The sequence below is a fragment of the Trichomycterus rosablanca genome, chromosome 14, assembly GCF_030014385.1.
Source record: "Trichomycterus rosablanca isolate fTriRos1 chromosome 14, fTriRos1.hap1, whole genome shotgun sequence".
NCBI lineage: Eukaryota > Metazoa > Chordata > Actinopteri > Siluriformes > Trichomycteridae > Trichomycterus > Trichomycterus rosablanca.
The window spans coordinates 23,090,040-23,114,346 of record NC_086001.1 but is presented as its reverse complement, the minus strand read 5'-3'; the positions used below and the strand labels follow the sequence as shown (position 1 = coordinate 23,114,346).

The 24,307-nt window shown below is 38.4% G+C and overlaps 2 long non-coding RNA genes and 1 pseudogene across 4 annotated transcripts; 1 reads left to right on the top strand and 2 right to left on the bottom strand.

The window, feature by feature from the left end:
- The window catches only part of LOC134326214 (zinc finger protein 850-like), a 154,553-nt pseudogene that overhangs the window by 108,828 nt on the left and 21,418 nt on the right, over window positions 1–24,307 (top strand).
- On the bottom strand, window positions 500–10,226 carry LOC134325948 (uncharacterized). Of its 2 annotated transcripts, XR_010014424.1 has the most exons (5): window positions 10,101–10,226; window positions 9,849–9,987; window positions 4,317–4,469; window positions 2,341–2,415; window positions 500–840 (listed from the first exon to the last, which is right to left on the bottom strand). It is a non-coding gene; the product is annotated as an uncharacterized LOC134325948 (long non-coding RNA). The 2 variants fall into 2 exon arrangements; XR_010014423.1 differs by lacking the exons at window positions 9,849–9,987; window positions 10,101–10,226 and adding an exon at window positions 5,806–5,897.
- Window positions 17,728–22,727, bottom strand: LOC134325941 (uncharacterized). Of its 2 annotated transcripts, none has more exons than XR_010014414.1 (4): window positions 22,674–22,727; window positions 18,707–18,800; window positions 18,205–18,309; window positions 17,728–17,867 (listed from the first exon to the last, which is right to left on the bottom strand). It is a non-coding gene; the product is annotated as an uncharacterized LOC134325941 (long non-coding RNA). The 2 variants fall into 2 exon arrangements; XR_010014415.1 differs by lacking the exon at window positions 22,674–22,727 and adding an exon at window positions 22,475–22,659.

The window sequence follows — 24,307 nt, the reverse complement described above, 5'->3', positions numbered from 1 at the left end:
CCAAGCTGAATTGTACATATGACCATATGCATTTATTCTCCATTAGTGCAACTATAGGAAACCTCATACTTGTCTAAACAGAGCTAAATAAAGGATCAAGTACATGCAAGAAAAATAAAGGTTTCTTTAAAGTTAATGGAAAGTTTAACATTCATGGATCTTACCTCTGCTAAGAAAAGTTTACAGACATTTGAATATTTAATCTACTTAATATAGTAAAAAAAAACATGTGTACATACACGTGTACATTAGACTTGGACTAATTGCAGCATGCATGAATTCACACCTTATACCAAGCCCTGAAAATTAGGTCATAAATTGTCCAGTAGCTGGACAAGATCTGTGTTTACTTTTCATACTTCCTGAGTTACATTACAAAATCAAAACAAAATATGGATAACTCAGCAAAAACTACTGTATCTGGCATTTGATGACCTGATGGACCCAAGTTCAACATCGCAAAATGAAAACGAAGCAAGACACGTTGAAGGTAAGCACACTTATTTTATTGCAAATAGTAACAGAAGTAGCATAGATCAATGCCTTCAGAAATGTTACACTCTTCTTTGCTCATGTGTTCCATGTGTGTTGCGACATGCACAAATTTAAAGTTCAGCAAGAGTCAAAGTAATTAAACACTTTACGAAGCTGTAAATGTGGTCTGCATTACAGGAGCGAGGAGGGTAGCAGTTTATATACTACCATGCAGAAATGGTCAAGAATCCATGCAGTACAGGTGCAGAAGATGGAAATTGGGTTAAAACTCCACTCATCAGAAACTTTCAAACTCAAACCCCTTGCATGGCTGCTACAGGCAACACATATGATGTCTGCATTCACCTAGAAACAAAAATAGCAAGATTTACTATACAAAAAAGGTGCACTGTAGAAATTCTACAAGTAGTAGAAGGAAGTGTCCTTATAACTGTGTGCATTGGTGTGTGTGCACTGCTGCAACAAAACACTTCATCTGGAAAATACACTTTGTATTACTTATATTTAACTTTCAACATTCAACTAAATGTCTTAAGATTCGAATGAGGTTTAAGTTTTTGAGAAATGTAACATCGACAAAAAAGCCTGTGCTTCCCTCCAGCTAAAAGAAAGCAGTGTAAACTCACTTCCACTGCATAAGCTTAATAAAACACCTGAACTAAGGATGCTGTGTGAGAGCTCTGCTGCAGCTGGCCAACATAATGCTCCATTTGGGTCACGGTCATCAGTTGGGCCCAAATAGTATAGCTAACCTTTTTTTTTTTTACTCTATCAGCTGGCTAACAGAGCTTCTGTCTGTATCACACACATACCAACAGTTTCTGTAATATTCAGAAGTGTTTGAGCACTGTGATATACTGCAATTTGAGTTTCCTTTTAATTAACCATCAGTTGTTTGTAAAATTTTTACTATTTGTCTCTCCGGAATGCCTGAATCCTAAATTATAGCTGTAGTAACTCATTGTTTGAGCACTGTGATATGCTACAGTAATTTGCACAGAGCTGAAAGAAGTTTACACTGCTGCTTTCACTTAACCACAAGGGTTTTGGTGAAAGTTTATTACTCAGCATGCCAGTGATGGAACTAACAAAGCAGCCAGAACTCATTCATTTGTAGTACTGCAATTTTGAGTTATGCAATGAAGTTCAGCTCTGCATTTTTTTGCAAATGAGCAGTGAAATTGGGCATTGATAACCAGTCAGAGGAGAGGTTCCTTCTCTGACTGGTGCAGCATGTCCACCATGCAACATGCTTTGCTCACCTTACTATCAAACATTTGTTCAGTTGAAACAGCAGGATCTGAGATTACCAAGCTGTATGGAGTTCTGTTTATATACCATCATCTTAATAAAAGTGAGAAGTCTAATTAAATGATAACCATGGCAACAAAGTTTTAATCTTATGATGTGACGGCTTGAGATTTGATGAGCACTTTTGAAACAGGAGATGCAGCAGATACGTTTATTCCAAACTTTTTGTTTAATGTTAACATTCATCTGCCATTTCAGAATGATCTACAGCTGTTAACATCTGCTGAGTGAGTGTGTTGGAGGCTCAGGAGGAAGCATTGCAGAGTTACGATCATTGGTTAAACTGTCCAATCGAAATTTAATTCACATTTAGCAAATGCTTTTGTGCTTGTTATTAATTGATAATTTAAGACTGAAAGCAAACCTAAGCTGGTCATTGTATGTGGGCCATAAAATTAAGCTCATATCACAGTTCAAAAACAGAAATCTATTCACCAGTAGAAACTATAACAGCATTAAGGAAAAAACTATAAATAAGATGATTCATTATAGGCAGTCAAGTTAACAACCATACAAATGACCAAGAGAACTTACCAAAGGTGACCAGGATTGGGATTTGGAGTTTCAGCATCCATTTCCAAGTGCTGTCAAACAAATGAAATTGAGTCACTAATAAAGAAAGAAGAAAAAGGGAGTAATTGTAATTATTGTAATCAGTTTGTTCAATTAAAAGTGAAATGAAAGGATGCACATGGTCAGCAACAATACTCAAACAGTCTGTGACATTCTATATACACAAGGCAGGCTGGGTTTATGGATTCAAGCTGTGTCAAATTCTGACCCTACCATCTGTGTACCTCAGCAGAAATTATGTTTCATCAGACCAGGCTATGTTTTCTCAGTCTTCAACTGTCCAGTTTTGATGAGCCTGTGCCCACTGCAGCCTCTTTGCATACTTTGGGTCTATTTATATCAATTCATTCATTCATCACTTGAATACCACAGACTATTGTGTATTACCACAACTACAGTAGAGTGTTGTTGCTGACCATGTGCACACTTTGATGACCAGTTTACCATCTTGTAATGACTACTTCCAGCGTGATTTGATTTTATGAACATGAGTTTAGTGTTCTTTAGTGGGCTTCCTATTTACCAGGTTTTAATCCAGTAGAGCACCTTTGTGATCTGGCAGAAGGGGAGATTGGTAACATGTAAGTGCACCTGAAAGCTCTGCAGCAATTGGATGACAACCTTGTCAACAAGCATCACAATCTCAAAGGAATGTTTCCAAAATCTTGTGGAAACCATACCATAAACAATTGAGGCCTTTTTGAGAGCAAAATGATTGTAATACTGGGTAGGACCTCAATAGCCTAAAATGCTACTCCATTAAAGTTTAGCGTTAGACTTTGCAGTTTCATAGCAGTTTTATTTTTACTTAGAATAAAAATATTTCAAAAAGATCAAATAGGTGAATATCCAATCAATTTCAAATGTCTTTTCAGTTAAATTTGTCTCGAGTAGTATTAAACCTTTTAAAGATTCCTCACTATTTATGTAGTGTTTCGAGTTTGGACATGAAGTGAACAAAGCAGATTGGCTATGTAACAGCATCGGTCATTTTTCACAACGGAAGGATTGCAGCAGCTCTGCATGAGGACTTATTGTTCAACTGCCAGATGAAGATACAGACCTTGTGCACGGTTACAGAAACCAGTGTTAATTTTGCTGCTGTGCTGATAGAAAATCAGTTGGAAAGTTTCTACCAACTCAGACAAAAGACAGCTACCTGTAAAACATGCAAAACTAACGTTCTTCCTGGGGGAGGCAAAAAAAAGGTTTTTAAACACCACTAACCTGACACGACACTCAAGAGTACATCACCCAAGGCACGTAAGTATTACAGTGATCAGAACACAGCACAGCTAGTAAAACCCACAAACAAACAAAAAAAATCCAGCGAACTGTGGAGACCACATTTGACCAATACCAAAAGTACAGCAACCGGAAGGCTAAAGAAATCACGTCCAAAGTGATGGAATTTTTAGTGCTTAATATTTCACCAGGAGCCACACAATGCCATTCCTATTCTTCAAGTGTTGCCTTTCCCGAGCTGTAGCAAGCAGTTTAATCACACAGATTAACTTATGTTACCTCCCTGAGTTTTACAAGCGATACATGGAGTTCTGAGGTCAGTCCCACATCCAGAAGCTCAGTGGATTCATCCCCACTTTGAGCTACACAGTGCAGCTGTGTGCACAAAAATCCACAGGTAGACAAAGTTTCAAATGTGAACGACTCGGCAGATACCGATTGAGGGCAGGGCTTTTAAAAAAGCAAAGAATGTTATATCTTGAGACATTATGGATGCAACATTTCCAATCAACCACATTTAAAACGCTGTTGAACTCCGAACACTAGTTCAATTTGTGTGCAGAATTGTACTGTGGAGGTATTTTACAAATATTTGCATGAGTCACATATGGCTTACTTAAAAAAAAAAAGGAAAAAAAAAAAAAGAAAAGGAAAAAAAGGCCAGACTGGCTATATACACAGGAGTTACCTACATGCACCCTGTGTGCCTAGGAGTCATGAACCAACTTCTTTCTCTTCAGCTGAAGTGAGGACCTTTCACTAGAAGGGTGTCTGTATTTACTGCCAAAGATCTCACAACCAATGTCTGGAAGAGAGTCATGTGATTCTCCACAACCACCTAAGTTCTGCAAACAGGACAAAGAGAAATTGCACATAATTGTTCAGGCATTAGAAAACTTTTGATAATTAATAAAGGGAGCTGTTGACGTCACATTAAATGAACGCATGAACATGAAGCTATGAAATGAAGACAAGAAGCTACCCTGTTACTAAGAAAAATGTATACATTTGATGGAAAATGGAAAAAACGCCAAGAACCATCCTAAATTTATGGGTACATTTAATGCCCAATGTTGGCATTCATATTTTGTACTGAATATTTTCACAAAAAGATTTACAGCTTCAGGAAAAACTATGGGTCTGTCAGGGTCTCATATGCTCTTAATACTTGCATGCATAAGCACGTGCAGTTTGGTTAACACGATAAGCATGCATATGCCTTAGGCAAGAACACCTAATTTCATCATTTTAAATCATGTTGCCATTTAATTTCAATTAGAAAAACTGATAAGGAATCAGGTATGTTTCTGCTTAGTTGATGTTTAAACCTGCAGCCACACTAGCCATTTATGGATAAGACTGGAGAACCATCTTACGATATATAAGCGTTAAAGAATTCCACTAGCATTCAATGAGGGAGAGAACAACTTTGTCTTAGAAACGACCAAATACGTTGAACTTAAAGTGAAATATTTACAGACATTAGCTATAGGTGGCATGAAATGGAGTCCAGTGATTACCAATCCTGGCATTTAAAATCCATATCCCTGTATATTTTGAAGTTCTCACTTTTTATACCAACACTGAACTAACAAATCATCTCAGTAGGAGATATAGCTCAAGCACGAAACACTAACTGCGCGTGGATGAGTTAGAATCTTCGTGGCGAATTTAAAAGGTTAGCGCGAGCGAACCAGTTAACGGACACTCAACGGTTTTGTAAGCTATAGCCTGAGACGCTGCTCTTCTACCCGTCAAAACCATCGATTTATTGTAGCATATAGTTGCGTTTTGTATATAGTAATTCCACTGACTTTTCTTCAATACATCTTCCCTGAGTATAAGTTACACTCCTGTTTGCATACAAAGTATTTACCCCCATTTACAAAGTAAGTAGCACTAGCTAGCTAACTTGGCTAGCATTACGACTTTAGCTTGAAGCTAAAAAAAAACTAGCTATAGCGTTAGCCAAAAATAATTTTGGTATTTGTTAGTTAGAAGTGTCAATTCTGTTATTAACTTAACACTACTAGCGATGGTTACATCAGTGGCGTAATTACGGGCTAAACGACTTTTGCTAGCTAGCACTAGTATCCTCACTAATTGGCCTTCTAGCGAGCTCGCTAACCTCGTCTCATTTTAGAAACATGCCTTTAGAAAAACACGAAATGTTAGTATTACCTCTCCGCAGACTTTTAAGTCCCTCCGTTTCTTATCAGTCGCAGCTAAAGCGCTCACCTTTAGTTCTTTGGGTTTTTTTTTTTTTTAAGTCACGCCTCTCCACGTAAAGCATGTGATACATGTGATACATGTGATACATGCTTCAGCCAGTTAAATAAATAGTAGGCGGGTACCCTACATCCGCAAAGGGCCGGTGTGGCTGCAGGTTTTCATAAAGCAGCCTGGGCACATCTGATTCTACTTGTGTAATCAGTTGGCCTCAGTCTTTAAACAGTTAACCTGATGTGCTCTGGCTTGTCTGGAAAGAAATCCAGCAGCTAACTGGCCTGTCGTGGATAAGTCTGGACAACGCTCAATAAAAATGCACAGGTTCTTTCAAACATCAAGAAACTATATATTAAAGAAGCATGGTAAATTTAGTCGTTCAGTTTATTATTAAATACATGTGTAAAAATGATCAAACCTACATTTAAATATATTTACCTTCACTAAATTTGAGCAGTCGAAAAAGTGCACAAAATCAGGAACTTTGCAAACATTTTAACACACCACAGGGTCAGTGTTCCCAGATAGTGATTAAGATCAATCCAGGATTACTTTTTTCCTTATGGAAAACAGTCAAAGGGTTCTCTGAGTGATGCCACAGAAGATCCACGTTTGTTACCATGAAATACAAAGTTTGCACAAGGGACGTGAGAGTGTGAAGAACCTTTAAAAAAAAAAAAAAAAAAAACACAACCTTTTCCAAATTAAGATTCTTTAAGACTTCTTCACACTCACACATCCCTTCTACAAACATAGTATTTTATGGAACCAAAAGTAGTTCTTCTGTGGCATGACTCAGAGAACCCTTTGACAAAACAATGATTTTTTTCAAGTGTTCGTTAGTTAAGGAAGTAGTTCTACTTAGAACTATGACTTCTATATGGAACCATTTCATGCTTAAAAGGTTCTTTGCATAGTGAAATGGTTCTTTAGAATGATGGAGATTGTGTTGTGCATGGTTCTATATAGCACCAAAAGGGTTCTTCTATTGTTACAAGCTTGACATTGTAACACTACAAGCACTCTCTTGGTGCTAAATAGAAACATGTACAACGAATTCTCCATTCTATATACTGTAGGTCCTGCTCATGGTCATTCACTTTACTAAAGAACCCTTGAAGAACCATATATTTTTTAAGTGAGTACACTTATCAAAGGAGTATGGATTATTTACCATATTAACCTTTTTTTATACAATTACTTACAGTTGTCTTCTTATAATCAGGTTCACTAGCAAGACAGGTGCGCAAAAGACAAAGGTATGTAATGAACAAGCAATAGATCCTTTAATAACTTTAATAACATACATTGAATGTGACAATGATTCTGTTTTGTATCTTTTGTTTAACTGTACAGAATGTCTTGCAGAAAACCATCATATTGGACACTTAGGCGAAAAGCAAAAGCATAGGTTGATCGAGACTTAGTCAATTCAGGCACAAGGGGGGGAGGGGCAGAGCATTGATTCAGAAACAGAAAACAATGCTCTACTTGAAGACGAAGATGACGATGATGATGATTTGGAGTTCATGGATTGCCAATCTGCTGTGTGTAATAATGACCTCAGTTGCATTACTAATGATGTATTTTTTGACTGTGAGGACTTTGATTCTGGATCAGAGTCAGAACTGGAGTTTGATTCTTTGCGTGATGAACTAGCAAAATGGGCAATTCAGCTAGATGTCCTTGGCAAGTATCACTCAATCTTGCCAAAAGATGCCAGGACACTCTTGAGTACAGCAAGATCAAAAGATCTTGCAATTCAGGATAAAGCCGGTGGTCAGTACTACTACTTTGGTGTGCTCCAATCAATTACACACATTCTGCAAAAAAACAAGGGTTTAGTGGCCAATACAAAACACCTGAAACTTCAAGTCAATATTGATGGGCTACCACTTTTCAAAAGCTCACCAACACTGTTGTGGCCCATCCTTGGCACTGTTATTAACTTGCCACATCATGAGCCAGTGACAATTGGGCTGTTTTGTGGTGAACGAAAGCCTAATTCACCAAACGAGTTTCTTGATGACTTTGCATTAGAGATAGCCAAGCTTGCTGAGTGGTTTGACTTTGAGGGAGTAAGGTTAACTTTGCAGCTCTCTTCAATGGTCTGTGATGCCCCAGCTCGTGCTTTTATTAAGTGTATAAAAGGTCACACAGGGTACCATGGGTGTGAGAAATGCACACAGGAAGGCGTTTACATAGACAACAGAATGCCGTATCCTAGAACCGACCTGCCACAACGGACAGATCAAAGTTTCAGGGATAAGACCGATTTGGATCACCACCATGGTATTTCAGCTCTAGAAAAGACATCTCTGGGAATGGTATCTGGGTTCCCTCTTGATTACATGCACCATGTGTGCCTAGGTGTCATGCGGCGACTTCTGTACCTGTGGCTGAAGTTAGGTCCTCTCACTTGTAGGCTGTCCAACTTTCAGGAAAACGCATTAACAGAAAGGCTGCTGGGTATCCAAAGCTATGTACCTATTGAGTTTGCACGTCGACCAAGGACTCGCAGAGAAATTGACAGGTGGAAAGCCACAGAGTTTAGACAATTTTTATTGTACACTGGCCCTGTTCTGCTCAAAGATACATTGAGTGTACCAAAATTATCTGCTGCTATTTGTGGGCATTTTCATCCTTAGCAACAATACTCTGATTGAGGACTATCTTGAATATGCCAATAACATCCTAGGTCTTTTTGTTTCTCATTTTGGACAGCTCTATGGCCCTAAATTTGTGTCATACAATGTTCACAATCTAGCGCATCTTGCGCAAGATGTTAAAAATCACGGTGTTCTAGACAGCTTCAGTGCCTTCCAATATGAAAACCACCTGAGTAAAATGAAAAAAATGATTAGAAAACCTAGCAGCCCACTCAGTCAAATTGTAAAAAGACTGTCAGAGGTACCATGAAGAGATAGCCCAGAGAAAAAGACATGTTTATTAAGACAAAGCATCTCTGGTCCTCTTCCTCCACCTTTTTATGGTGCAACCCAATACAAAAAGCTGGTAACACCACAGTTCACTGTCAAGCTTGACCAGGCCAACAGTTATATTTACCTTGAGGGAAAAGTTGCAAAGGTTAAAAATATCATCTCTTGCAGGAATGAGGTATTTGTGGCATACAGCAGATTTGAGCAGCATGAATCATTATTTGATTATTCACTGTCATCATCTACCTTTGGCATATATTTGGTGGGCTCACATGGGCTCACAAGAACGATACATTTCTGCAAAGCTGATCAAATAGAGGGGAAGGCCTTCCTAATTCCATATAAACACAAATTTGTGTCAATTCCACTCTTGCATGCAAAAACTCAGTAAATGTGTACTACCTTTCATAATGTTTGGAATCACTAGCAAGATTTTTTTTATCTTTTTATATCCAAAACTAACTACAATGTGGATTTAAATATAGCAAACTACATATCAAACTGTCTATTTAATTAATTCAGTATTTTTTATTTTATTTTTTAAAAGTGATAAATCAAATACTGCAATTCTGTTTACCATTTTTGTTTACCCTGAAATGTAAGCATCACATTTGATAAGTGGAGAATTGTTTGTGTAATGTAAAACTAGAAGTTTCAGATAATTACGAAGCTACAAATGTAGCACAATATCCAAAATGTAGATGTATCCAGAGTAATGAACGTGTGTATAAAAACACACACACACACACACACACACACACACACACACACACACACACACACACACACTACTCTGGATAAATCTACATTTTGGAAATTGTGTTACATTTGTAGCTTCCTAATTATCTGAAACTTCTAGTTTTGCATTACATAATATTACAATGATATATTTTTAACTGTGATCCCAAACGGTGAATGGTAGTATGTGTGAAAAATTTATTAATGCATCTGTCTATCTACAGCTCACTTTTAAAAAATAACAAAAGTATTAGTACCTTTCTGTCAGAAAAAACGTGTCATTTTGGGGGGGTTGGGCATGGTGCAGCTCCTGCAATGTACCTCATAGTAGAGTTTGTTGGGGAGGAGCAGACCGGACCAGTGGCAAAATCTTGGTATAAGGATGGCTTCTCCTGGTGGCCTCCCTACAAAGATGAAAACCGACTCTTGAAAAGTGTCAGGAAATCAGAGGTCCCACAGCCTGATAAAGGGTGGAGCAAGCACAGCGTGCGAATACTTTATGAATCAGGTGATAATAAAAGTTTGGTGACCACACACTGTATGGAAAAATATATTATTGTAACCATAATATACCTGATCTAAGCTGCTCTTTTCTTTTTTTGCCCTCCTCACAGAGTCGTTTGACAACATTGTTGCCAACTGGAAAAAGTCATGCTACACATCAGATCTTAACTGAGTTAAGAAACTCCAGCACAGAAACTCTGGGAAAGAGAGTCAGGAAGTGAGCTGTGCATACTGTGCTATAAATATTATAAAACAATTCTGCAGTGTGTACGACCTATTGCTAATTTATTACTGTACTCTTGTAGAAAGAAAATATACTCTTCCTCTGAACAAGAAGAAGAAGAAGAACCACAACCTGTCAAAGTAAAAAAACTTGCAAATGCACCAAGGCCCCCAGCCCCACCACAAAGACAGAAACATGGTTCAAAAAATAACGGTTAGTGCATTTAATTTTACAATTGTGTGGATCCTACCACACAGACTACACACATTTTTGTTGTTGAAGCAACCACAGTGCATGTCATCTACTAACAATCTCATACCATAGCTACACCTTTCATCACAAAAGAGTTGCAAAAATGTCAACGCTCTAAACCTGACTTTTTTGCATTCTTAGCACTAACCAGCACCTTTCAGCCTGGAAGAGCAGAGCAGGAGTGGTGTAACAATCTGTCAGATAGTCAAGGTATACAGGTCCTTCTCAAAAAATTAGCATATTGTGATAAAGTTCATTATTTTCCATAATGTAATGATAAAAATTAAACTTTCATATATTTTAGATTCATTGCACACCAACTGAAATATTTCAGGTCTTTTATTGTTTTAATACTGATGATTTTGGCATACAGCTCATGAAAACCCAAATCTCAAAAAATTAGCATATTTCATCCGACCAATAAAAGAAAAGTGTTTTTAATACAAAAAAAGTCAACCTTCAAATAATTATGTTCAGTTATGCACTCAATACTTGGTCGGGAATCCTTTTGCAGAAATGACTGCTTCAATGCGGCGTGGCATGGAGGCAATCAGCCTGTGGCACTGCTGAGGTGTTATGGAGGCCCAGGATGCTTCGATAGCGGCCTTAAGCTCATCCAGAGTGTTGGGTCTTGTGTCTCTCAACTTTCTCTTCACAATATCCCACAGATTCTCTATGGGGTTCAGGTCAGGAGAGTTGGCAGGCCAATTGAGCACAGTAATACCATGGTCAGTAAACCATTCACCAGTGGTTTTGGCACTGTGAGCAGGTGCCAGGTCGTGCTGAAAAATGAAATCTTCATCTCCATAAAGCTTTTCAGCAGATGGAAGCATGAAGTGCTCCAAAATCTCCTGATAGCTAGCTGCATTGACCCTGCCCTTGATAAAACACAGTGGACCAACACCAGCAGCTGACATGGCACCCCAGACCATCACTGACTGTGGGTACTTGACACTGGACTTCAGGCATTTTGGCATTTCCTTCTCCCCAGTCTTCCTCCAGACTCTGGCACCTTGATTTCTGAAAACAGTACTTTGGACCACTGAGCAACAGTCCAGTGCTGCTTCTCTGTAGCCCAGGTCAGGCGCTTCTGCCGCTGTTTCTGGTTCAAAAGTGGCTTGACCTGGGGAATGCGGCACCTGTAGCCCATTTCCTGCACACGCCTGTGCACGGTGGCTCTGGATGTTTCTACTCCAGACTCAGTCCACTGCTTCCGCAGGTCCCCCAAGGTCTGGAATCGGCCCTTCTCCACAATCTTCCTCAGGGTCCGGTCACCTCTTCTCGTTGTGCAGCGTTTTCTGCCACACTTTTTCCTTCCCACAGACTTCCCACTGAGGTGCCTTGATACAGCACTCTGGGAACAGCCTATTCGTTCAGAAATTTCTTTCTGTGTCTTACCCTCTTGCTTGAGGGTGTCAATGATGGCCTTCTGGACAGCAGTCAGGTCGGCAGTCTTACCCATGATTGCAGTTTTGAGTAATGAACCAGGCTGGGAGTTTTTAAAAGCCTCAGGAATCTTTTGCAGGTGTTTAGAGTTAATTCGTTGATTCAGATGATTAGGTTAATAGCTCGTTTAGAGAACCTTTTCATGATATGCAAATTTTTTGAGATAGGAATGTTGGGTTTTCATGAGCTGTATGCCAAAATCATCAGTATTAAAACAATAAAAGACCTGAAATATTTCAGTTGGTGTGCAATGAATCTAAAATATATGAAAGTTTAATTTTTATCATTACATTATGGAAAATAATGAACTTTATCACAATATGCTAATTTTTTGAGAAGGACCTGTATAATGTCTGAAACATTTAGAATGGTGGATTTAAAAGAAACACCAGTATTTTTAACCTAATGACTGAAGTAATTAACAGCATGCATTTTCCCCTGTTACCTTTAAGCAGTAAAAACTTCTGTTTTAATAAAATATTAGTATAAATCTCATTATGCAAATGGAACATCCAGACGTCATCAATCCAACTTGTTAATATCATGTTTCGTTAATGATCAGAAAGCCATTTTTGTTTCCCCACATAAAGGAAATGACTGTTGTCCACTATAGATATTGGCACTTCTGAAAAAAAATTAAATACTTACCCGGTCTTTTCTGCTTTATTCAACACATGGATCACCACAGCAACACTGTCCTAAATGACGACAAATCAGAAGCAGGGGACAATTGTATGTCAGGCCACATTTTATGTTTACTTTTTGCCAACATGTTAAATTCAGCTAAAAATAGTAATTGTGTTCTCTGTAGAGTATCTGTACTTATTTTCACTTACCAAGGGCTTCCAAATCTTAAACACAACAAAGACAACATTCAAGGAATTTTTAATTACATTTAAGAAAAAAGTTGATGTTATCATAATGTCAATGCTAGTTTGCAATTTGCAATTTGAAAGTGTTTGTGCATTTGGAACAATAGATTACTTTTACGCCAAGGATAAATTGGGATCATAGTTACATACGTCAAATTACAACTGAGACTTCAAGGCATCAACATTAAACACTTCTGATTTGAAGCCAACATGAGCACACAACAAACTTGTGATTTATTTTTTAAGATTACCCCATTTGTTCCGCAGTCAGAGAAAATGTTTAATTCTCTAAATTCTCTAAATTTTGTATACTATCTAGGCCCTTAAAGATTTGGAACTTTCATTTTTAGTAATTCAGTACAGTAAGTGTTTTAAGGGGGCTGCTTAGCTGCTGGTTGCTTTGTGTAGTATCCACCTTAGTGGCCTGTTTAAAAATAAAATGCTAGAGTGCAAAATCATCACTCTTGGCTTTAATTAGATGGGGCTGTATCAGCTAATAAAGCTGGACATAGCACTGCAAATAGTTTCTATCATGACAATACACATGGTGAATTTTTTTAATTCATGAGAAGTCCTGCGGTTAACGAGCAATTATTAACTAAACACAGGACTTAACAGACATGTGAGTTAGTTATAAAGCAGGCATGAGGTTTTTAAAAGCATCTTAGCATGAATATGATTCTTAAATTAGTGTTTATGAATCTTAACTAGTAGAGCGTAAGTCTTAAGTGTAATGCTCGCTCTACAGGTTAAGATAATCTTAACACTAAGATCCTTTTGGGAATCTTGGCCCAGGTTAGTTAGTCTTCTTGTGACATTCCATAATTGAGCCATAATTGTCATAACCAAACTAATCTAGTCATGCCCTTGTCAATACCAAAACTATAAATAAATAATCTCAGAGTTAGAGGTGGGTGATATGGAAAAAATGTAATATCACAAAGTCATTTTTTTTTTTTTTTTAATTTTCTGTAAACAGCACCTACCATGCAACAAGATGCATCAAGGTGGCCCATGTCCAACCAGTGTACATGGGCAGATGCTTCTCATGGGACAGCACAAGGCCAGGGTGTTCTACCTCATGTCAATGGTGAGTTTACTGAAGAAGCAGAAAAATATTTTTTTTCCAGTTGGGCATTAATACATGAATAATATAGTTAACAATGACACTTTAGGTCGCTAAAATACTAAGAATAAAAGTCAGGCATTTTCTGTAGAGTAACCATTTTTATTTTAATTTCCCCATTAACAGCACCCACCATACAGCTATGACAGTTAAGTACACTTTTCATCTCAAAAGCATCTGAGCACGAATATGATGCTTAAAATAGCGTTAAGATAATCTTAACTGTCAGAGTGTGTGTTTAGTGTGATGCTCGCTCTACCAGTTAAGTTTATCTTTACACCAAGATTCTTTTAAGAATCTGGGCCCAGGTTAGTTAGTCTTCTTGTGACACACAGGATGAGCCATAATCACCATAACCAAGCTAATTTTCTCATCATGCCCAGTCAAAACAAAACTAGAGTCACACATGTTCTGAGTATCTTTTTTTTTATTCCCTGTAAACAGCATATACCATGCAACAAGAGCCATCAAGGTGGCCCATGTCTGACCAGTGTACAGGACAAGGCCAGGGGGTTCTATCTCATGTCAATGGTGAGTTTACTGAAGAAGGAGAAAAGCAATTTTTCAGTTGGGTATTAGTACGTTAACACTACAGGTAAGAATGATGCCTTAAGTCGCTGAAATGCAAATAATAAAAGTCAGGCATTCTCAAAAGCACAGGATGTGCCATAATTGCCATAACCAAGCTAATTTTCTCATCATGTCTTGTCAAAACCAAAACCTCATTGGTGCTTGAAAGTTTGTCCTACAAGTAGATAAGGAGAACCATATCAAACAAATGAGACACAAATATTATTTTTATATTATTTTTTTATTGAAGTAAATGGTCCAATGTTACAGATCTGTGAGTGGTAAAAGTATGTGAACCTTTGCTTTCAGTATCTGGTGTGACCCCTTTGTGAAGCAATAACTACAACTAAACGTTCCCGAAAACTCCTGATTAGTCCTGCACATCGGCTTGGAGGAGTTTTAGCCCATTCCTCCTCAGCTTCAACTCTGTTATGTTGGTGGGTTTCCTCCCATGAACTGCTCGCTTCAGGTCCATCCACAACATTATTTCATTAATATCGGGACTTTGACTTGGCCATTCCAAAACATTAACTTTATTCTTCTTTAACTATTTTTTGGTAAAATAACTTGTGTGCTTTTGGTTGTTGTCTTGCTGCGTGACCCATGTTCTCTTGCGGATGCAGCAAAACAGGCCTAAACCATGATACTACCACCACCGTGTTTCACAGATGGGATAAGGTTCTTATGCTGGAATGCAGTGTTTTCCCTTCTCCAAACATAACGCTTCTCTTTTAAACCAAAAAGATCTGTTCCATTGTTCCAGTAGCCTTCTGGCTTGTCTTCTTTATCTTTAGCAAACTGCAGAGAGCAGTGGCTTTCTCCTTGCAACCCTGCCATGCACATCACTGTTGTTCAGTGTTCTCCTGATGGTGGACTCATTAACATCAACATTAGCCAATGTGAGAGAGGCCTTTAGTTGCTTATATGTTACCTTGGGTTCCTTCGTGACCTCGCAGACTATTACACGCCTTGCTCTTGTCGTGATCACTGTTGGTTGACCACTCCTGGGGAAGGTAACAATGGTCTTGAATTTCCAACATTTGTACACAACCTGTCTGACTGTGTATTGGTGGAGTCCAAACTCTTTAGAGATGGTTTTGTAACCCTTTCCAGCCTGATGAGAATCAATGACTTCTCTCAGAAATCTCCTTTGTTCATGCCATAATACACTTCCACAAATGTGTGCTGTGAAGAGCAGACTTTGATAGATCCCTGTTCTTTAAATAAAACAGGGTGCCACTCATACCTGATTGTCATCCCATTGATTGAAAACACCTGACTCAAATTTCACCTTCAAATTATCTGCTAATCCTGAAGATTCACTCACATATACAACCCCTGGCAAAAATTATGGAATCACCACTCTTGGAAGATGTTCTTTCAATTGTTTAATTTTGTAGAAAAAAAATAAATCACAGACATGCCACAAAACTATCATTTCTCAAACTGTCAACCCTCTGGCATTAAGAAACAATAAAAAAAGAAACAAATATAATAGTTGTGGTCAGTCACAATTGCTTTTTTTTAGATCAAGTAGAGGAAAAAAATATGGAATCACTCAAATCTGAGGAAAAAATTATGGAATCATTAGAAAACACTGCACCATTATTACTTTGTTGCACCACCTCTGGCTTTTATAATGGTTTAAACTCTCTGAGGCATGGAGTTAACTAATGACAAACAGTATTCTTCATCAATCTGCCTTCAACTGTCTCTTGCTGTTGCCAGATCAGCTTTGCAGGTTGGAACCTTGTCATTGACCATTTTCTTCAATTTCCACCAGAGATTTTCAAATGGATTGAGATCCGGACTATTTGCAGGCCATGCCATTGACATTATATGTTTTCTTGAAGGAAAGTCTTCACGTCCTTTGCCCTATGGCAAGATGCATTATCATCTTGAAAAATGAAGTCATCATCACCAAACATCCTTTCAACTGATGGAATAAGAAAAGCGTCCAAAATTTCAATGTGGACTTTGGCATTTATTGAAGACCATCTCCCCTGTGCCTTTACCCGACATGCAGGCCCATATCATCAACAACTGTGGAAATTAACATGTTTTCTTTAGGCAGTTATCTTCATAAATTTCATTGGACAGACACCAAACAAAAGTTCCAGCATCATCACCTTGCCCAATGCAGATTCGCGATTCATCACTGAAGATCACTTTTATCCAGTCACCCACAGTCCACGATTGCTTTTCTTTAGCCTACTTTAACCTTGTTCTTTTCTTTTTAGGTGTTAATGATGGCTTTTGTTTGGCTTTTCTGTATGTAAATCCCATTTCTTTTAGGTGATTTCTTACAGTTCAGTCACAGACATTGACTTCACTTTCCGGCCACTTGTTTCTCATTTGTTTTGTTGTGCATTTTCTGTTTTCAAGACATATTGCTTTAAGTTTTCTATCTTGATGCTTTGATGTCTTACTTGGTCTACCAGTATGCTTCCCTTTTACAACCTTCCCATTTTGTTTGTACTTGGTCCAGATTTTAAACACAGCTTACTGGGAACAACCAACATCTTTTGCGACATTCCACAATGATTTATCTTCTTGAAGGAGTTTTATAATCCTCTCATTTGTTTCAACTGACATATCTTGTGTTGGAACCATGATTCATGACAATCTGCTTTGTGCAACAGCTCTCCGAGGTGTAAGCACTCTTTTTAAACTGAAGAATAATTAGCAAATCTAATCTGCTGCAGATGTTTTGTTTTTAAACTGCAAATTACAGAGTGATTCCAAAATTTTTTCCTCAGATTTGAGTGATTCCATATTTTTTTCCTCTACTTGATCTAAAAAAAGCAATTGTGACTGACCACAACTATTATATTTGTTTCTTTTTTTTATTGTTTCTTAATGCCAGAAGGTTGACATTTTGAAAAATGATAGTTTTGTGGCATGTCTGTGATTTATTTTTTTTCTACAAAATTAAACAATTGACAGAACATCTTCCAAGAGTGGTGATTCCATAATTTTTGCCAGGGGTTGTATGTTATATTGGATCATTTTCCTCAATAAATAAATGACCAAGTCTAATATTTGTCTTATTTGTTTGATTTGAATCTCCCTATCTACTATTAGGACTTGTGTGAAAACCTGATGAAGTTTTAGGTCAAATTTATGCAGAAATATAGACAATTCCAAAGGGTTTGCAGTAAAAATGTTTACAAAATAAATAAAGAAAAAAGAAAAAAAAAAGTCATGTATTTTCTAATTTTTTATTCGCTGTTAACAGCAACGAGATCCATCAAGGTGGCCCATGTCCAACCAGTGTACATGGGCAGATGCTTCTCAAGGGACAGGACAAGGCCAGGGCATCCTACCTCATGTCAACGGTGAGTTTACTGAAGAAGGAGAAAAGCAATTTATCAGTTTATTAATACATAAATATTATAGGTAAGAACAACATCTCAGGTTGCAAAATGCATCTTCTGTAGAGTGAACTTTTTCATTTTAATTTCTGCTTTAACAGCACCCACCATACAGCAGGGACTGTCAAGGCGGTTCATACCCAATCAGTGCGCACGTAAGTTTGATCAGTTAGAATGAACAGCCCTACAACACATTAATCATGAATAGAAAATAGACTAGATCTTGTAAAATGATATTTTTTTTAATTTTGCAACTGTAGACAGAACTGTCCTGGAGGCACTGAGAAAGATGGACCTGAAGATAAATTACCTGACATCTCTTGTAGAATCTCTTGTGTGTGGTCGTCGAATTTTGCCCCCACAACAGCAAGATGATGAAGACTTGAATGTCATCCCTCTGGATTCAGTAGAAGCCCTAGAAAATTTAGAAGAAAGGCTTCTGAGCAATGGACTTAAGCAAAGGATGGTAAAGCTCATTTATCAATTATTTCCCATCAAATAGGACCATGACATGATTCACAAAGTATTCACAAATATTTCCTGTCGTTTTATATTTTTAAGCGTATGATAGCTTTAACTTTAAAAATGTAATACAAATGCAAGAAAAAAGAATACAAATAACACTTGGGTGAGTGACAATGGGAGAATGTAACTTTATATATACGGATTCATACTTAATTAAAAAAAAAAAACCTTTAAAATAAAATGCAAATAAGACATTTAATAGTAACAACAAAATGTATGAAGTTTATACATTTCTATTACTGTGCGTTATTTCAGATTAACATGCTGTCACTAAGTGGTGGACATACCATGAAAAAGACAATCTGGAGAATTGCCAGCAAGGTGTTCACCCCCAACCTTGCGAAAAGCCTTAACTGGTGCGGCAGGGGAGACAAGCGAGGTCTAAAACAAACCGCATGTGGACAAGTTATTATTGGTAAGTCAAGATAAACAATTTACACCTAAAGAAACAATCAGAATGTTTATATGGAGCCTAATAAACTGCTCAAAAACAATTAAAGGAACACTTAGAAAACACATCAGATCTCAATGGGAAAAAAAATCATGCAGATTATCTTTCCTGATATGGACTGGGTAATGTGTTAGGAATGAAAGGATGCCACATAGTTTAATGGAAATGATAATTATCATCCTAGAGAAGTTTGAATTCAAAGTCATACTCTCGTCACATGAGGCCGGGCACTGTCGTGCACCAGGAGGAACCCAGGACCCACTGGGCGCCAGTGGCGGATCTGCCAATTCCGATGTTCTATGGCAAATGCCAATCAAGCTCTACGGTGCTGGGCTGTGAGCACAGGGCCCACTACAGGACGTGGGGCCTTCAGGCCACCCCCATGAAGCCTGTTTTGATTGTTTGGTCAGACACATTCACACCAGTGGTTTTCATGTGTTGTCAAAGCACATAGGATACAATTTGTGTAATTTGTACAAAAAATCGACTTTACTTCAAATGGGGTAAAGCTTTCAGCAAATTTAACCTTCAATGTCCCTTTTAATCTTATAAAAACTCAATAAAAGCTCAAATACAAATAAAGAAGACCCCGACAGCAACGTCATGTTTAAAACCATGCCCTTTTGTCAGATTAGGCTACGTTTTGCTTACATACAGCGCCATTTATCCACCTTAATATAGCAGAAGTGTAACACTTATTTTGTGACTCTTTTAATACTGTTTTTTAATAACAGTTTCTCACATACAGCTGCTGTGATGAAAAATCCAGTGCTGCCAGCGCCGACTGAGGCTGAAGCGGAGAACTGCTTAAAGGATTACTTGCAGCTGGCATTTAGTAGTTAATTGCTATTTTTGTTTTGTTATTTGTGTTCATCATAATTATTATTCTAATGTTTATTTATCATATATAAAAAATTTGATTCATATTTCACTTAATTTTGTGTCAAGGAACAATAATAAATAAGAATCTTACTACCACTGATTATAATGTGTGTTGTTTATAGATATATTATCTGTATTATCTATTATTATTATTATTATTATTATTATTTTTAAAGTAGTACATGAGAGGGGAGTGCACACACACACACACACACACACGTTTAATTACATTCAGACGCTGTATTTTAGCTATACTGTACACATAAGTCTGGAATGCAGCGTCTGAACGCCATTTCAGCATCCAGGCCTGATATTTAGGAGCTGTATTACAGATGAATAAGTGCTCTATTACATGGTCTCGGATAGCTCTCATAAGCGTCTCTGAGACGCAGCCATGATGATGACGTAGTAAGATTGATCTGGAACGCAGCAGCTGAAGATCTTCCACGATCCACCAGCGACGTATCAGAGACGTATTGCAGATGAGCAAACACTCTATTAAATACGTATTCCAGACCAACTGGGTTACATCCAACAGACGTCTCTGAGATGTATATGTGCTATCGGGCACAAGAGAGGATTTTTTAAAACTAAATAAATGTGTTACGGGGAGTGAGTGGGAGTGGTGGATCCAGGCGCAGAGTCCTGTGTGTGAGCGTGCACTTATTTACTGTAAGCACACACGTTTGTCAATTAACAAATGTGTAAAATTATATATATATACTGTATATATACATATATGTATGTACAGTGTATCACAAAAGTGAGTACACCCCTCACATTTTTGCAAATATTTCATTATATCTTTTCATGGGACAACACTATAGACATGAAACTTGGATATAACTTAGAGTAGTCAGTGTACAACTTGTATAGCAGTGTAGATTTACTGTCTTCTGAAAATAACTCAACACACAGCCATTAATGTCTAAATAGCTGGCAACATAAGTGAGTACACCCCACAGTGAACATGTCCAAATTGTGCCCAAATGTGTCGTTGTCCCTCCCTGGTGTCATGTGTCAAGGTCCCAGGTGTAAATGGGGAGCAGGGCTGTTAAATTTGGTGTTTTGGGTACAATTCTCTCATACTGGCCACTGGATATTCAACATGGCACCTCATGGCATAGAACTCTCTGAGGATGTAAGAAATAGAATTGTTGCTCTCCACAAAGATGGCCTGGGCTATAAGAAGATTGCTAACACCCTGAAACTGAGCTACAGCATGGTGGCCAAGGTCATACAGCGGTTTTCCAGGACAGGTTCCACTCGGAACAGGCTTCGCCAGGGTCGACCAAAGAAGTCGAGTCCACGTGTTCGGCGTCATATCCAGAGGTTGGCTTTAAAAAATAGACACATGAGTGCTGCCAGCATTGCTGCAGAGGTTGAAGACGTGGGAGGTCAGCCTGTCAGTGCTCAGACCATACGCCGCACACTGCATCAACTCGGTCTGCATGGTCGTCATCCCAGAAGGAAGCTGACGCACAAGAAAGCCCGCAAACAGTTTGCTGAAGACAAGCAGTCCAAGAACATGGATTACTGGAATGCCCTGTGGTCTGACGAGACCAAGAAAAACTTGTTTGGCTCAGATGGTGTCCAGCATGTGTGGTGGCACCCTGGTGAGAAGTACCAAGACAACTGTATCTTGCCTACAGTCAAGCATGGTGGTGGTAGCATCATGGTCTTGGGCTGCATGAGTGTTGCTGGCACTGGGGAGCTGCAGTTCATTGAGGGAAACATGAATTCCAACATGTACTGTGACATTCTGAAACAGAGCATGATCCCCTCCCTTCGAAAACTGGGCCTCATGGCAGTTTTCCAACAGGATAACGACCCCAAACACAACCTCCAAGATGACAACTGCCTTGCTGAGGAAGCTGAAGGTAAAGGTGATGGACTAAACCCAATTGAGCACCTGTGGCGCATCCTCAAGTGGAAGGTGGAGGAGTTCAAGGTGTCTAACATCCACCAGCTCCGTGATGTCATCATGGAGGAGTGGAAGAGGATTCCAGTAGCAACCTGTGCAGCTCTGGTGAATTCCATGCCCAGGAGGGTTAAGGCAGTGCTGGATAATAATGGTGGTCACACAAAATATTGACACTTTGGGCACAATTTGGACATGTTCACTGTGGGGTGTACTCACTTATGTTGCCAGCCATTTAGACATTAATGGCTGTGTGTTGAGTTATTTTCAGAAGACAGTAAATCTACACTGCTATACAAGTTGTACACTGACTACTCTAAGTTATATCCAAGTTTTATTTCTATAGTGTTGTCCCATGAAAAGATATAATAAAATATTTGCAGAAATGTGAGGGGTGTACTCACTTTTGTGATACACTGTATATATGTATGTATGTATGTATGCATTTATTTATTTATTTATTTATTATTAACACCAGAAAAAAGGGTGTTAATAATACTCTTTCTGTATGAGCACTCCGGATTCGAACCCCGATCTCCGACGTAACAGCGATCTGCTTTAACAATGCGCCACTGGACGCTTGAGATGCGGAAAAACCTCTAAATAAAGTGGTGAAAAGTAATGGCGGCAAGGACAAACAAAAGGGACGCCAATGTAGCATGCTCAAACAAAAGGAATGTATCAAAACGCTAACAACACAGTCTAATTATTTCTCCCCCCACTACTTTTCTCTTTCGAAAAGTAGAGTTGCTTGTGTGCAAAACATAAAACGTTTTAACAAAAGAGAAAGTTGAACTTCACCTTGCTCAGCTCTACAGATTAACTTCAGTTTAACTTTTACTGCCTTTCCTTTCTCTGCTTTACTAAAATGGTTTCTTTTCCCTTTGGTTTTCTTTTTCTTGTTATTCTTCTCACACTGTGAGTTTCTTTTCTATTTTTTTACATTTCCTCGCTTTCCTGTTTCTATCTTTTCTTTTAGTTTCCTCTTTCCTATACTCACCATAACTGTTCGCACTGAATCAACAGTGCGACGCTGGCCTCTTCTTCTTCTTCTTGTGTGATTTTTATTGGCAGTTTGCATTCTCTGTGCATTACCGCCATCCACTGGACTGATGTGTGATCACTTTAGGACTTCATGTTAATAAAGAAACAATAAGATTTATAGTCTCCTTGTGATTTGAGTTTCTTTTAGGAATTTCATGACCGCTTTGCTTGTGGATTCTGTTTCTAGATTTAATAAGTTATTCAGTGTTAACGGTTTCTTTATTGCCTTCTTTAATTCTTCTCTTTCTTTGGAATAATGTCTGCATATAAGTAATACATGTTTTACAGTTTCTACCTCATTACAGTATGGGCACATCCCAGTGTCGTGTTTTCCTAAAATGTATAGGCCGCTGTTTAAACCTGTGTGCCCTATTCTTAGTCTAGCACTATGCTCTTCTCCACAGTTACAACATTTAATTTTAGTTCCTTCCTCACACTTCCCATACTCGTGTTCTCCTCCGCATTTAGCACAACGAAGTTTACCCCTACAAGCAGCTGCAATATGCCCAAATCGCTGACATTTAAAACATCTTGTTGGAGGGGAGATATACGGTTTAACTGTATAACTCACATACCCAATTCTAATTCTTTCAGGTATAGTCTTTTCCTCTAGGGTCATCAATATCGACATGCTTGGTTCTCTAATTCCATCTCTTGTTATTGGAAACCGTTTCACTCTTATTACTCTTATCTCTCTAACATTTTCCTTAATCTGTTCTTCAGTCATTTCTGTTGATACTCCTGATATTACACACATAACTCTCCCTCTATCTTCCCATATTTGTGATTTAATTTCCTTTCCAAGTAATGACTTGCATTTCATTAATCCATGTTGCTGATCTCTATCTCTACATATTATCAGTAAATTCCCATCTCTCAAAGTTTTAATAAACTTTACTTTTCCTACTAGTTTGTAGATGGCGTTGCTAATCTTCAACGGATTTACTGCGCCTGGGGTTTGAAATCTCAGAATAACTTTGCTCTCTGGTGTTTGGTTTTCCTCTGCTCCTCTTTCTCCATCAGACTCTCTTTGTTTTCTTTTCTTACTTTTCCGACCCACTTTCTTCCATTCTTCATGGTTTGTATTTCCCTCATTTTCCGCGTCAGCTTCGTCTACCTCTATCTCACTTCCTTCCTCCACCTCACTTCCTGTGTATCCCGGATCACACCTCAGTCCTCTTGATTTGGCCATTCTCTCCACCGCTCTCAGCCCCCCTGACTTCGAGTCCACCCCTAATCCGCCACCGACGCTGGCCTCTGTTTGAAGCTGGGTTTAAATAGAGCGCAGCGCACCTGATTCTATTTGGGGCTGATTGCCGCTGCTGATTCTGGGGATTGGAGTTTTGACGCTCTGATCCCGCAGGTCTTTCCCTGCGCTGCCCAGGCCTCCTGCTGGTGGCCGACTGTAATGGCGGCCCCCTTACAAAATGGAATTTGTTTGTAGATGTGATTCCAGTATACAGTATTTGTTTGGGTTTAGAATGTAACGTGAAAGTAAAGTAATGAGGAACGAGATTACATTTTCCAGGATGTAATGAGTAAAGTAATCCCATTACCATTTTAGTTAAGTAATAAGTAATGAGTAATGGA